Here is a 14,185-nt window from a genome sequence, read left to right as displayed (position 1 = left end):
AGGAATAATTTTTAAATTTTATTGCCAGCCAAATTATACTGAGTAAATTAAATGTATGTCAGCAGGGTCTTCTCCTGCTCTGAAGCTGTGCTTCTCAAACTCTACTATGCATGTGAATCGCCCAAAAATTCTATTAAAATGCAGATTCTTGGGGCACCTGGGTGGCTCAGTAGGTTAAGCCTCCAGCCTCCAACTCTTGGTTTCAGCTCAGGTCATGATCTCGAAGTCCTGGGATCCAGCCCTGCATTGAGCTCTGTGCTCAGTGGGGAGTCCACTTCAGATTCTCTCCCTCTCCCTCCTGCTCACTCTCTCCCTGGCTCTCTCTCTTAAATAAATACATACATACATAAATACATAAGTAAATAAATCTTTTAAATAAATAAATAATAAATAAAATGCAGATTCTTATTCATGAGGTCCAGGGTGTGACCTGAGATGGTACACATCGAACAAGTTTCCGGGTAAAGCAAGTGCTACCGTTCCTCCTCTCTTTGATTTAACACTAGTCTGAAGAGTATTTTTATGAGCAATGATTACAAGCAAGTTCTTTTCCTTATAGACTTTTAATTGCTTCCTTATGACAGCAATTTTTAAAAATTAGAATTAAACTGTTAATTTTGAAATTAAGATCTCAGGTTATCTGTGTGGATGGACGAGAGTGGCCTATGTTTGTGATTTAGGAGCTCATACAAACCACTCCCAAGAAAGAAGAAGAAAGCAGGCCAATCATAGAGGATGTAATCATCAGCAATGGAGTTATTTGGCTTAAAGTGGTTTTTCCAGACTTACCAAAAAATAATACCTGAGGTAGTTTTTTATAAATACAGATCCTCAGGGCCCATCTTGGCCTAACTAAACCTGAATTTCCAAGGAAGCGATCTGGAGGTTTAACAGTCTTGGGTGTTTCTTGTCATCAGGAAAGTTTGGGGAAGAAAAGATTGCTTCTTTGATTAAGAATTCCTTATATCAGTGAGAACAAACTGAGTGTTGCTGGAGTGGTGGGGGGTGGGAGGGATGGGGTGGCTGGGTGATAGACACCGGGGAGGGTATGTGCTCTGGTAAGTGCTGTGAATTGTGCAAGACTGTTGAATCTCAGATCTGTACCTCTGAAACAAATAATGCAATATATGTTAAGAAAAAAAAAAGGAAGAAGATAGCAGGAGGGGAAGAATGAAGGGGGGGAATCAGAGGGGGAGATGAACCATGAGAGACGATGGACTCTGAGGAACAAACTGGGGGTTCTAGAGGGGAGGGGGGTGGGAGGATGGGTTAGCCTGGTGATGGGTATTAAAGAGGGCACGTACTGCATGGAGCACTGGGTGTTATATGCAAACAATGAATCATGGAGCACTACATCAAAAACTAATGATGTAATGTATGGTGATTAACATAACATAATAAAAAATACAAAAAAAAAAGATTGCTTCTTTGAGTGCTTTATTTTAAATGTAAATGCCACTTGCAGAAGTCACCTAGTAAACCGGTGTCAGTCATAATTTATCCAACTGCCTTATTTGTGACAACTAAGGCTAGAGCTGATGGGAAAGACATTTGGATCAAGAGATAGTGCTGTCAAAATAAAGCTGGGCCACAGAAGGTGTAGCAGGAGCAATTCCTAGGCAACTGATCATGAAAAGTAGAGAAAGAGAAAAAGGAAATAATAGCTTGCATTTACTAAGAGCTTACTCTGTGCCCAGGACCTTTCTAGATGTCACACGCAATAACTCTTTTGACCCTCACAATGTAGGTTCTACTTTTAGAAGGTAGGCTCTACTTTTGGCCCCATTATACAGATGAGGAAACTGAAGCAAACTAGCTAGAAAATAGCAGAGCCAGTTGTCAAACCTAGGCAAACCAGCTTCATAGTCTACACTTACATTCATCATGTTAAATTCTCCCCAGAACAATTTCTGATAACTTTATAAACCTGCTCAAGGCCAATCATGCCCACTACAACCATAGGTTCATTAGTATCTGAGAAGAGAGATGACTCTGAGCCAGTCACAATACTATAAAATTGACTTTCTTAGCTCAAAAATAATCAAAGATTGGCCATTCTCTATGGCTCAATCTACGCTAAGTGTTTTAGTCAACATTGGAGTGTTCCTGGAGCACTCACTCCTGCCTAGTCTTGGACCAATTAACCAATGACGTTCTAAGATACATAAAGCCCGCCTCTGCCTACAAAGGCTGACAGTCTAGGTGGATATAGACTGCATGGGAATTAGCACAGAGTCAAATGGTTATTTGGAACTTCTGCGGTTGGGACCCATACAGTTTCTGAGCCTGCAATCCATCGCCATTCTCTCTCTCCCCAGTAACTTCACTCTCCTTCTAGAAATCAAAGGCACAGAGGGAAATGACCCTTTTAACTCTAAAGGCTTTCTCTGGTAAAGAAGGGAAGAAACCTTCAAGTAATAAAAGCTGCTCAAATGGTACATCATCTTAAAGTTTGCAACCTGTTGATTCACAGGCCAGTTATTAACTAGAAATATGTTTTATTTGGCCTACACAGCATTTTATTTTTTCAAACAAGTTTGAATTAAACAGCAACATTTTAAATGTGAGAGATGTTTTTACATGAACAACTGGATTACTGGCTCCTCTTGAAACACTGGAAGACCAGGCATGCCCACATCTCCTTAACAGATGGCAGGCAGAAGCTGATTAACAAGGGGTCCTTCGAGACTTGTGGGTACTCTCTACCAGCCTCTACTAACCACCAGCTCTGGTGGTCTCCTAGACTGGCAGTGTTTTTGAGGCACTGGAATTTGAATCTCCCTGTTCTACCTTAGGTTCCCTAATGTCTTCTCTCTCCTAGAAGAGCCTCAAGCAATTCATTTTACTACCCTCCCAACAACACCCCCAGGGGCCATTCACGGGAAGATGAAGGATGTAGGGACACAAGCTTTGGAGGTAGATGGACTAGGGTTCAAGGATGGGCCTGAGGCTTTAGAAAGACTTCAGGAAAAGGCTCATGTGATAGCAGTTTCACTCCCAGGTGAGTCATGGAAACAAGCTGGTTCACCATTTCTTTTCCATTTGATCTTTTCGTAATTATGCCTTGTTCTCCCCTAACCTCAGTTTATGCAGTCTTTTCTGAACCTGAAAAAGTGCCTAATTGTTTGTTTCATCTCATTTTCCTGCCAAGACAGAATGTTTCCCCTACTGTGCATTTGACCTGAGTTGGGAGTTACTATCTCTCAGCATGATCGTTGGTATCTTTAGTTTAATAAAGTATTTTTTCCAACCACCAGCAAGATGTCAAATCTATCTGTAAAGGGGAAAACTTATCCTTTGATTTTTCTGTTGGTTGGTTGGTTCCACTGGGGCATCATTTTCCTAACTTAACCTACACCGAGACTATACAGGTTGGTTAGTATTGTGCTTAATGTTTTTACCTATCAAAAGGGATTTATATTTTCCTACATTTTCTTGGATTATTTTCTGTGCATAGTTTCTCCATCTAAATTGAAAGATCTTTTTGGGCAGAGATAGTTCTTTTGTGTCTTTCGTGCATCCCTGGACACTTAACACAGTGTTAGGCATGTCACAGGCCTCCAGTACATACTTCTTGGTCACTGACTCAATTTTTGTCATTCCATTTCATTTGCTTGGAATTTGATGTGTATGCTTTGATTTGAGATAATATTTCACTTTATTTATTTAAAAAATAACCAGTAAACAAATTATTATGAAATAACACTAGGAATTTCATGAATCTCTATCTTTTGTTTGGGATTTTAGTCTGGAACACAACCTTGGCATTACACTCATATTAGAAAAAAAATGCTATTAGGCAGTGAAAATTTAAAAAAAATTTATGAGGCAAGCCTTTCTGCCTTAAAGAAACTGCCACCATACCTACTTTGCGAAACACCTATAAAAGAAGCTATTTTAGCATGCAATGCATCTATGTGTTGCCTCATGTTGTCCAAAAGACTAGTTCATTGCATATTTTTTTTTAAATAATAATGCTGCTTTAAAGGGAAAATCAAAACCAGAAAATGAGAAGAATGGAGTCAGATAACAAGAAAAGCAAACATAGGAAAAAAAAAAAACAGAAAAGAAAAGCAAACATTGGGAAACAAGCAAGAGTCATATGTTGGGAGCAGCAGGGGGATGAGGGAGTGGTAAGATTCAGGATTAACTCTACAGCCCACCATGTTTGCCAGGATATTCTGCATTGCCAACCCTGAAGTGCATGGCTATCTGCAGCCAGGCTGCCTCTATGCCTCCCAACTCCAGGGGACGCCATGCACATAGACTCTACGGGAATCGTGCCCTGAGTTGTATAACGCAGAGGCCCTGAACAATCGAAAAGAGACCAAACCAGTCTAGACCAGCAATCCTTGTACCTGCATTGCCAGAATCAGGGAGCCACAGAAAATATAACATGCCAACATACTATCTTATGATTCTGTGTTCTCTGCTGATTTTAACACAAGAGTATTCTCGTGGATTTAGAAACATACTCCCAAATGGAAAAGAGTGGGGATGTGAAAGAGGTAGGGGAGGCGCAGATAGAGGAGAAACAAATAGACACCGAAGGGAGAAAGGAAAGAATAAAGAAAGGAAATGTCTATCTTGAGTATTTTTAAGAATGACGCCATGTATATTTTTCCTTACAAATTATTTAACCTGGGTTCATCTTTGACCTTCCTAGTAATGATGAAACAAAAGCACTCATCTTTCTCATGATCTCTAGCAGTGAGACCTAATCTCTCATCTAATTTCCCTATCACCAACCTCTTGCTCCCCAAATCTGTCCTTAATTTGGCTTCCAGGTATCCTCCCAGATCACAGACTGGATCATGTCACCCCTATTCTCCAACATCCTTTATATAAAGCCTATCACCCAACAATTAGGCCCAAACTTCACTAGACAGGCCTACTTTGTTCACCTACATTATTACCGACTCACACAATCCTTCATTGCATTTATTCAGTTTTTATGCCCACACATCCCATCCACTGGATTGCTCAGCCAGAGAGAGGGCCCCATGCATGTCACAACCATACTTGTGTTTCTATTCATGCTCTTCCCTTAGAGAAGCTTTTCCACCCCCTTCCAAAATTTCAATTCCACTCTATTGCAGAGTTCTCTCCACTATACTGTGAACTTCATGACACCTAGGACCCATGTCTTTTTTCTTCTCACGACCTGATGCCCAGAGGCTGGGCACTCCAGAGGGCAGGGACCATTTTCCTATTTATCTTTGTATCCCACATGCGGTGAACACCCCAGAAGTGTTGGTTGAATTTAACAAATTTAAACTCCACATTTTGAAATTCTCCTATTTTTTTCATGCCTGACCTCAGATGCAGCATCACTGCGAAATTGTGCTCAGTCACAATGGTCTTACCTACTCCATCCTTCCTGTTCTTTCCTGGCACATTTTTAATTAGCTCTGTTGCAGCACCTGGTTCCTCCTGTGTTGTAGCACAAGAGTAGTTTATGTATCTTTACCTTATAATTTGAACTGAATCGTAGGTCAGAAGTAGATAGAGTTAATTTAGTACAACTCTTCACCATTGTAGTGGTTGTCACTCCACCACCCAATAGTTTCAGCCATTGAGTCTTCCCCACGTCCTAGCATTTTACTCAGCGGTTCTGGACCTCTCCATATCCCAGTGTTTTGACCTTGTCAAATTACCATCTATTAAGTAGAGCCCTGGGGTGTCAGATAGTGAGCCTGTTCAACAGAAGACCATGAGGGAAATTGAAATAGAGAAGTCTATTACTCACAGGTTCTGGAGGAGGTACATGGCGCAGCTCAAGGGGCCACTTGGGAAAGTCAAGGCAGGGTGCAGGTGGAGAGCACAATCCCTGGGCTCTTCCCCTTGTTAGATCTGTGGGTAGAGTGCTTTGGGTTCCCAGGCTACAGCTGGGTTGGACAACTCAAACCAAAAAGAGCAGGGTTTTGGTAAGCTCCTGGGAGGTTTTACCTAAGAGGGCATAAGGGGAAGGCCTTGAGATGCAGGAGAGAATGTTAATCACAAGGGACATTGGAGAAGTTGAATTTACTTGTGACTTTGTGGCTGTTATCTAGGGCATATGCTTGCATGAGGGGTTAGTATCCATTTAAGATTCCTGCCAACCACTTGGCCAAACAAAATGGATGCCAAGGCAACAATATCATTGAGGGTTTGAGCTAAACTCTCCACACCTGGACTCTGTTCTATGCGCCGAAGTGGCACCTGGAATTAAACTTCTTAATCTGGGTGTAATATAGACTTGTATTAATATATCCTGAGGTAACTTCAGCATGTTCAGAGCCTCTTTTTCTTGTTAACCATATATTGACTTTATGATCAAAGTTTGTCTTGAATTCCTACTCAATTACATTTTATTGGTTGGGAACAGGTTTCAATCTATAACTCCGTGTTCTGTCCCAGCACTGCTCTATTTGTTGAGTGAACAGTTTGCTGAAAAAATTGTTTGTTGAATGAAACTAATTATGGATTAATACCTGAAAAATCTTGATACAAAAAGATACTATGAAGATGTCTTTCAGTTGCTTTTCTAAAATCAATAGAGAAGAAAGCCGGGTTCCAGTGGTTCTCATGTTTGGTTCCCGGTCAGGCAGCTACAGGAGCAGCACCTGGGAACTACTTGGAAATGCAGATTTTCTGGCCCCATGCCAAACCTACTGACTCAGAAGCTTTAGAGGTGGGGCCCAGAATGCTGGTTTTAACAAGCCCTCCAGGGATTCTAATACACACTAAAGGTTGAGAAGTACCATCCTGGCTTATCAGGTTGATGATTCCGTTGCCGTTCTTTTGATTTGCTATCCTTGCTCTGTTTGGCAGGTCTTTCCTTGTCATGAGGAAGAGCAGATTTTATTTCCAAAATATGAGCAATTTATTCCATTGATAAGCCCGGTGGTCTTTAGCAAATTATTTAAACTGTTAGACCCACTTTATTCTCATCTGTAAGATAAGCACAATAACAACAATCTTGTAGCATCAGATTAAGCACAGTATACACATAAAGCCTCTAACTACACTTAAGGTACTTAACAAGTATTTGTTCTCATCGTCTTCCCTCCTTCCATTTTGTTTTCATATCTGCAGAATCACCTATTTTTTTTTTAACTGAAGTATAGCTGACACACAGTGTTTCATTAGTCTCAGGTGTACAACATAGTGATTCCACAACTCTGTAAGTTATGCTGTGCTCACCACAAGGGTAGCTACTATGTGTCCCCATACAACACTGTTACGCCATTGACTATATTCCCTATGCTGTACCTTTTATTCCTGTGACTTATTCACCTATTTCTTGATACTTCATCTTAATGATCCTGTCTGATTTTGACACAGGAGAATTTCCAAATATTTACTCTTTATAATTCTCATTCAGCTAAATTTCCATTTGGCCCTGACGTTCCTACTCTATTCAGTGATTTTATATTTATATGTAGGAAATGATGCTTAATGAGCACATGGATGTGGAGTGGGTATCATGGCTAGGCTTTCCATTGAAAGCTCACCTTCCAAAGTCTAGGTTTATTAACAGGAGGTTTGCTCATAAGTAGAGTCAAGAAATCTTTACTAGTAGAGTACACTCAATGGGCAGGGCAATAAGCATTGCGTATTGGCAATCCTGCAGTGACTACAGTACAATTCATTTTCTCATGGAGCTTCCAGCTGAATAGGTTTATCTTATCTAGCTGACTTCTCCCTCTACACCAGAATTTATTTTTCTGAAGAAAAAAAAGCTACTGTTTAGGGACTAAAGGAGGGAAACATGATAGAAATAGAAGTGCAGCTATGTGCAAGAAGGAAAAGACAGACGGTGTGTCTCCGAATATAAAATCCTGATTTTTAAAACCTGCCCTTCATTAGCCTATACTCACTAGAAGGATTTCCAGTTGTACTAAACGCTAGCCCTGCCAGGAACTTCTGGGAATATAAACTTTCTTTTAATCACTACTTAAAGTGGGAAAATTCTGTTTAGAAAGAGCTGGATTAATTTCAGTGTTCTAATCATGATTTTAGTCAAATGCATTATTATTATTGGGTATTCAAAAAATTTGGGTACAAAGTCCTGTGCGGTTTTTTTAGTGAGCGTGAGCTTCGTTCACTCAAAGTTGCACATTCATAAGCTTCTTGAGGAAAAGTGGAGAACAGAGGTCTGTCTTGACCACAAATTTAACACTACACTGCTGACCATAAGACCTCAATAACGGATACTTTATAAAAGATGATTGTGGTTTTTCCGCCAAAAAGTAACCTAAAGTGGACCTGTTGGTTCCAAGGATGTGCTCACTGAAAATTTTAATAAATGTAGATGTTACCCACCCCCAAGAAACGTGTTACTAATTTACGTTTTTCAGTAACAGGGAAAATAGTGTACATTTTTTCAAACCCTCACCAGTGCTGAGTTTTGTTGATCTTTCTCTTCTTTACCAGTCTAATCAATAAAACATTATAATTCAATGTCCTTATTTGCACTGCATGGATGTGAGTTTGAACATAATTTTGTGTCTCTATTAGTCTACTGTTTTTCTTTCTGTGAATTGTCTATATTCTTTTATTTGTTCCTAATATGTTTACCTTTTTGCTTACTGATTTCATTACAATTTTGCAAATATTTTTGTAAATTTGGTGCGTATGACTTTGTTTTGGTTTTGTGTCCCAGTTGTAATAGAGAATTTGCTGAGGTAGAAGATAATACAAATGTACAATGGAATATTACCTAACCATTAAAAATCATGATGTGGATCTCTATTCATGAGTACACATATTTGTTACACATTCCATTGTTGAGTTTACATGAAAACAAGATAAAGATTAGCTTAAGTTTTGTTATCTCATTTGTGTAAAGTATATTAATATATGAGTAAGTGATCAAAGGACAGCATTTTACAGATTTGGGGGTTTTGTTTTCCAAAAAGGAATTCCAGGGTTATAAGCTTGAGAACTACTACATAGTAAACTTTTCTTAGTGGTTCTCATAGCATAAGCAGATATTAAAGTTTCTGAAAAGATCTACAACAGAGAAACATACTTAATATTGTTTAACCTAGCATTTCTCAGACTTAATTTATCACTAAACTCTTTAAAAAAATAATATATAATCTGAACCAGACCTCTGTGTAGCACAATTGGAGAACTCTAGTATGGAAAAGCATTCAGAAGGACATTCACCAAAATGGTAGGAGTAGTTATATCTGGATGCTGGAATTCAGGTAACTTCTACTTCATTTTAATATATTTTTCTCTAACGTAGGGATTTTCCACATGCAAAATACTTGCCTGTAAAATAACTTTTACTGTTAGAATAAAGAATATAACCTTTTCCATTCTGATGGTAAAAGGAAAAGTTTAAAAGAAAACTTAAAATTTAGGAATCTTAAAAATAAATCACCATCAGCTTAAGTGACTTCTCTTGAGAATTTTAATGGCATTCGTTTGTAAACAGAGATGTTATCAGCATCATCTGGAATTTTCTTTCCAGTCACGTGGTGGATTGGGGCGGATTCTGTCCTTTTCGCTTCTCAGACGCTAGAGAGTATGCACTGGTGTACTGATACACACTCAACTAGAGGTTCTCGAGCAGACAGCCGCTGTTCCCCTAGGCAAGGGGCAAGAGGGAGATACAGAGATGAGGAAGGCATGGACTGACCACCATCTGGGCAGGTAAGGATTATTGTAGACCAGCCTTGCCACCCTTGCTCGTTCAGCATTGGCCCACTCCCTTAAGGACTACGTTTGGGTAACCTTATCATGGTAGTGATGTTGTTTCAAGACAGGAGCTAAGTATGGATGTTATTCCAGGAAAACGTCTCTGGCTTTCTTCTTAAAATGAAAGTGTCTCACTATTTTTATTTACATAATTTCTTCACACATTTGCTGAGAGTCCTTTCAAAAACTTTTCTAAAACAAGCTTCAACGCATGTGAAAATGCAGCTGAGCCTGAATAACCTGAGTTCTTTGGGAGAACGTCTCCTCATCAGCATCTGTGAACAAAACCAAAGACACAAGTTTTGCAGGATTTGCTCATATGGTGGCACTTGGGGGCATTGCCTTCTGAGGCAAGCAGCAACTTGGAAGGAGCAATGCTGATTCCAGCAAAAAAGGTTTTATTAAAACTGTAGGCAAACTATAAGTGGTATTCATATCAGAAGTGGTGCTGCCAAAGACCTTCAGGGCAAGAAGTCTCGTGACTCAAGCTTAGTCAGTGTTCTGTCAGAGTCTTTCAAGGTCACTTCAAAAGAAAAGAATCTAAGTTTCGTCTGGTGAGAACAATTGGTACTGGACAAAGAAAATATTAGAGCTACAAATGAAAACAATAATAAGCTTCCACTTAAGAAAAGTCCAGTAAACCAGGAGCCCATTATTCCAGGACAGAACTGTCAGCAGTAATCCCAGTAAATGACTCCATGTCCCTGGTACAGTCAAAGGAGTTTTCAGTGGGTACAATAATTATTTTTCATCAAGATGGCTGAATGTGCCAGCTCAGCCTATGGAGACTAACCAGCCCAGAACTGAAAAAAACTGTGTTATTCAACATTTACTGACTTCCAACTCAGATTAGGGAATGGAATTCAGGAAGAATTCAAGTTCGTGTTATGCTCTTTAAAACAACTTCTATGTTCTTAAAAACCCAGTGCTTCATCTCTCCGATTGTTTCTGTGGGAACGGCAGGTATTTTTGATAATGAAGATACTTCAAACCTCCCATAAAAAGCATTCACAGATTCTCCTAGGAGTTACTGATTCCTTTCTTGATTCTAACACTTTTCCGATATTTCTGTTTGGCTTTGAGGACACAGATCTAATTTTTCATATCTTTATCCTTCTATGTACTTTTTTTTTTTACAATGAAAATAAAGGGAAACAATGAGCATCATAAATCAGAGGACAATGTTACTTAAGATGTTTTCCCAACTCAAGTCACCTAATCCATTCAGAACTATGCAAGGTACAAAATGGATGCTCAGGAAAGATGCCTTAAATACAACTAGATCAACTCTCCTCATCGAGAGGTATGTTTGTTCTGCTTTTTGAATTTTTTTATTATGTTTTTTCATCATGATAAGTGCACTCCTTAATCTCCATCCCTTATTTCACCCATTCCCTCACCCACCTCTCCTGTGGTAATCATCTGTTTGTTCTCTGTAGTAAAGAGTCTGTTTATTGATTTGTTCTGTCTTTGTTTTTTCTTTTGTTTGTTTTGCTTCTTAAATTCCACATTCTGCTTTTTTTTTTACATTGTAGCCAATACATCTAATACATTTGCACAGCACTGAATTTCAGATACTTTTTTAAGCTTGAAGAGACTTTAGCAGATATCATGTATCAGTAAGAGCCAAAACTTACATTGTACCGGCGGCTTAGTAGTTATTACTCATTTAATCCTCACAAAAATCAGACAAGCCAGTCCTATTATTACCCTCATTTTACAACAAAAGAACCAAAGCACAAAGAGTTAAGTAACATGTTTATAGTCACGTAATGAGTCAGTGAGAGAATCAGGATTTGAATGTAGGCAGTCTGGCCACACAGGCTGCACCTCTAGATCATCCTCCTGTGTTTGGGCTCAACTGCTCCTTTTACAGATTGACTCAGTAGGGTTCACACTCCTCCTAAAGTAAGACAGCAAGGTCTGCACACCTAAGCCCTAGGTCGATGCTCTTATTTTTTAAATTTGGGTACACCCTAGCCAGCTACTTGCAAATAGACTCACAGAGATGGATTGTGATATTTATTTAGAAGCCTCCTAACGAAGAAATTTAGTAACTCACAGGAATATACAATAGCCCTACTGACAAATTCTTCTTTTCATCCCATCTAGTCACTGCTTCTCCATTGCTTTAACTGCACGCTGAGGACAGTCACCCTCTTCAGAACAGCCCTCATGAAGAGCCAAATGGGAGCAGAGGAAGCAGCCCTGAATCGGGCATCAGTTTCAGTCCTGGATCTTCATTAAGCTTTGTGAATTTACAGAGAATATTTAATACCTTATGGCATTATTCCTCACTTGGGAAATAAATGAGTCAGATAGGTTGCTGTACAGAAAATGAAAAATGCTTTTGTTTTAAATAACTTGTATGACAGACGACCTAGCACAGAATATAAGTGCTGGACAAATGTTTGTTGCACTCAATAAAAATTTGTCAAGGCATTCAGGGTTTTAATATTCATTTTTTACACATTCTTAAATTTGTCCTCTTTTAACCATGAATTATGCTGGCTTGGTCTTCAAGCTGGAGCATCTCCCTGCAGACAAGAGAAGGATGGAAGGGTCTAGTGGAAACCACTCAATTTTCCCAATTGCATCAGCGACATCACTAAATAACCACCCCTTATCTTGGAAAAATAGCTGCGGCTAACACTACGAATAATACTCTTACCCAAATTTTCAACACAGTGTTTTTTAATCAATGAATTTTCTAGAAGCTTTGAAGAGTAAAATGATGTTCCTGACAGGATCTGTACTCTAGCTGTCCCGTGTCTCTTATCCTCTAAGTCATGGGGATAAGTGCCCAGTTGGCACAGTGTGGATCCCATGCCTGCACACCGAATGTATCCAGGGCAAGTAAAAGCATCTTTGGCTATTGTAGGAAGAGGGAAAAACTGGGAAGCACTTCACATTGAGCCCACTTATGATAGTAATGCCCCACAAAGAATTCCGGGTTCTACTGTAAAAAGAAAGAACCACCGGGGAACCAAAGAACGAACAAATGTGCACTAAAACTTTTTTTTTTAAGTTGGGAAAAACAATCTTTTCATTGAATGTACCTAGATTTGGAGCAGAGGAGGGTTGCAGGGTGGAGTCGGAGCCAAGGGGCTTTATCTTAGGCAGCGCCAACCACCGAGCAAGGCGTCCTGGCCCACCCCAGAGAGGGAGGCTTGGCCCACCATAAAACTTTTAATGCATATGTCCTCTCAACCTTTCTTTAACAAAGTCACAAAGTGACTAGCCATTGGTTATTACTGATGTAATATGATCTGGCATATTGTAGCCAGATTTAATAGATTACAATCTTCCTGTTGAACCTGAGGAAAAAAAGTTTGGGCTGCATTGAAATATTCTTTATAAATAATCCAGCATGGCCCTTTTGTTCATTGTTTCCAGACTTTGCTTATAAAATAAACCTGTTTGGAATTTCACAATCCTATTAGTATATTAAAATCTCTGTATAATCCTACTTAAAAAAAAAAAAAAGCTTGTTTCACCTTGTTTAATCCAAATGTATTTAAACAAAGAACAATTATTTTATTTTTATTTTAGTGTACTTTTTCACAAAACAAATATTATTTTGAAGGAGTGTTTAGCAGGGTATGTGTATCAGAATTGTTTGTGGAAATTGTTTCTAAAAACACATATGTATGGTTCCCAACTCCAGTTGGTGAGGGGATAGGAGAAGGAAGGTGAAGGATATCTGTGTTTTTCAAAACACTGGAAGTGACACTTCACTCCTAGTTGTAAACCTTAGAGGAAGACAAGAGTCCAGTAAAACTCAGCATGAACCAGTCTCCCTCCACTGACAAGTGGGAAACATTAGCCATTTTTCTCTTTGTTATTCAAAACACAGGTTCTTGCCCTTATAGATTGGAAGTTCTACACAACTAATACTCTGTATATTATAGCAGTTTGTAGTTGAGGGCATAACAATACAATAGACATACTACAAAGGAAAGAACTCTGCAGTAAAATAGAGTAAAATTGGATTCCTATTTCTCATTTAAAAGATAATCACTTAGAAATATAAGGTGACCTACTCACGGTATCCCTCTCCAGATTGAGGAAGAGTAGGGAGAGTTCTTAGGATTTTGTGAACTCATCAGTATGGCTTCTGGGGAATGTTGTGGGTTTTGGAGTCTTGCCATTCCAGAATCATATTTCTTTCTTGAGCTGTAGCTCTATGAAGCTCTGGGTTTTATCACTTTCTGGTTTCAATTGCTGCTCTGTGTGGACTTCTTTCGCCTCATTTTTCCTTACTTGTTACTTCACTGTGATTGGAGTGGGGAGATTCTACCAGGCAGCTTCATTTCACTGTCTGATCCAGAAACTTCCTCTTAAATGTTGCTTAGGAAATTATTTATAAATTATTTATAAATGAAATTATTTGTATGTATTACTTAACTTTACGTTAGCTAGTTCTTCCTAACTCAATTGCTTTCCTCAAATCTAGTTATGGAATTTCTTACACATATCTGTATTAGAGGTT

At 39.0% G+C, this 14,185-nt stretch overlaps 1 long non-coding RNA gene across 1 annotated transcript; it reads left to right on the top strand.

Annotated features, from left to right (window-relative positions):
* Positions 1-9,506: 9,506 nt before the first annotated feature.
* Positions 9,507-12,078, top strand: LOC110583509. Its single transcript, XR_002480514.1, has 3 exons — positions 9,507-9,648; positions 10,844-10,996; positions 11,806-12,078. It is a non-coding gene; the product is annotated as an uncharacterized LOC110583509 (long non-coding RNA).
* The last annotated feature ends 2,107 nt before the right edge of the window (positions 12,079-14,185 follow it).

Source organism: Neomonachus schauinslandi, chromosome 8 (genome assembly GCF_002201575.2).
Source record: "Neomonachus schauinslandi chromosome 8, ASM220157v2, whole genome shotgun sequence".
Taxonomy (NCBI): Eukaryota; Metazoa; Chordata; class Mammalia; order Carnivora; family Phocidae; genus Neomonachus; species Neomonachus schauinslandi.
Note: the sequence above shows the minus strand (reverse complement) of the source record. Positions and strands in the feature narration are given on the sequence as shown.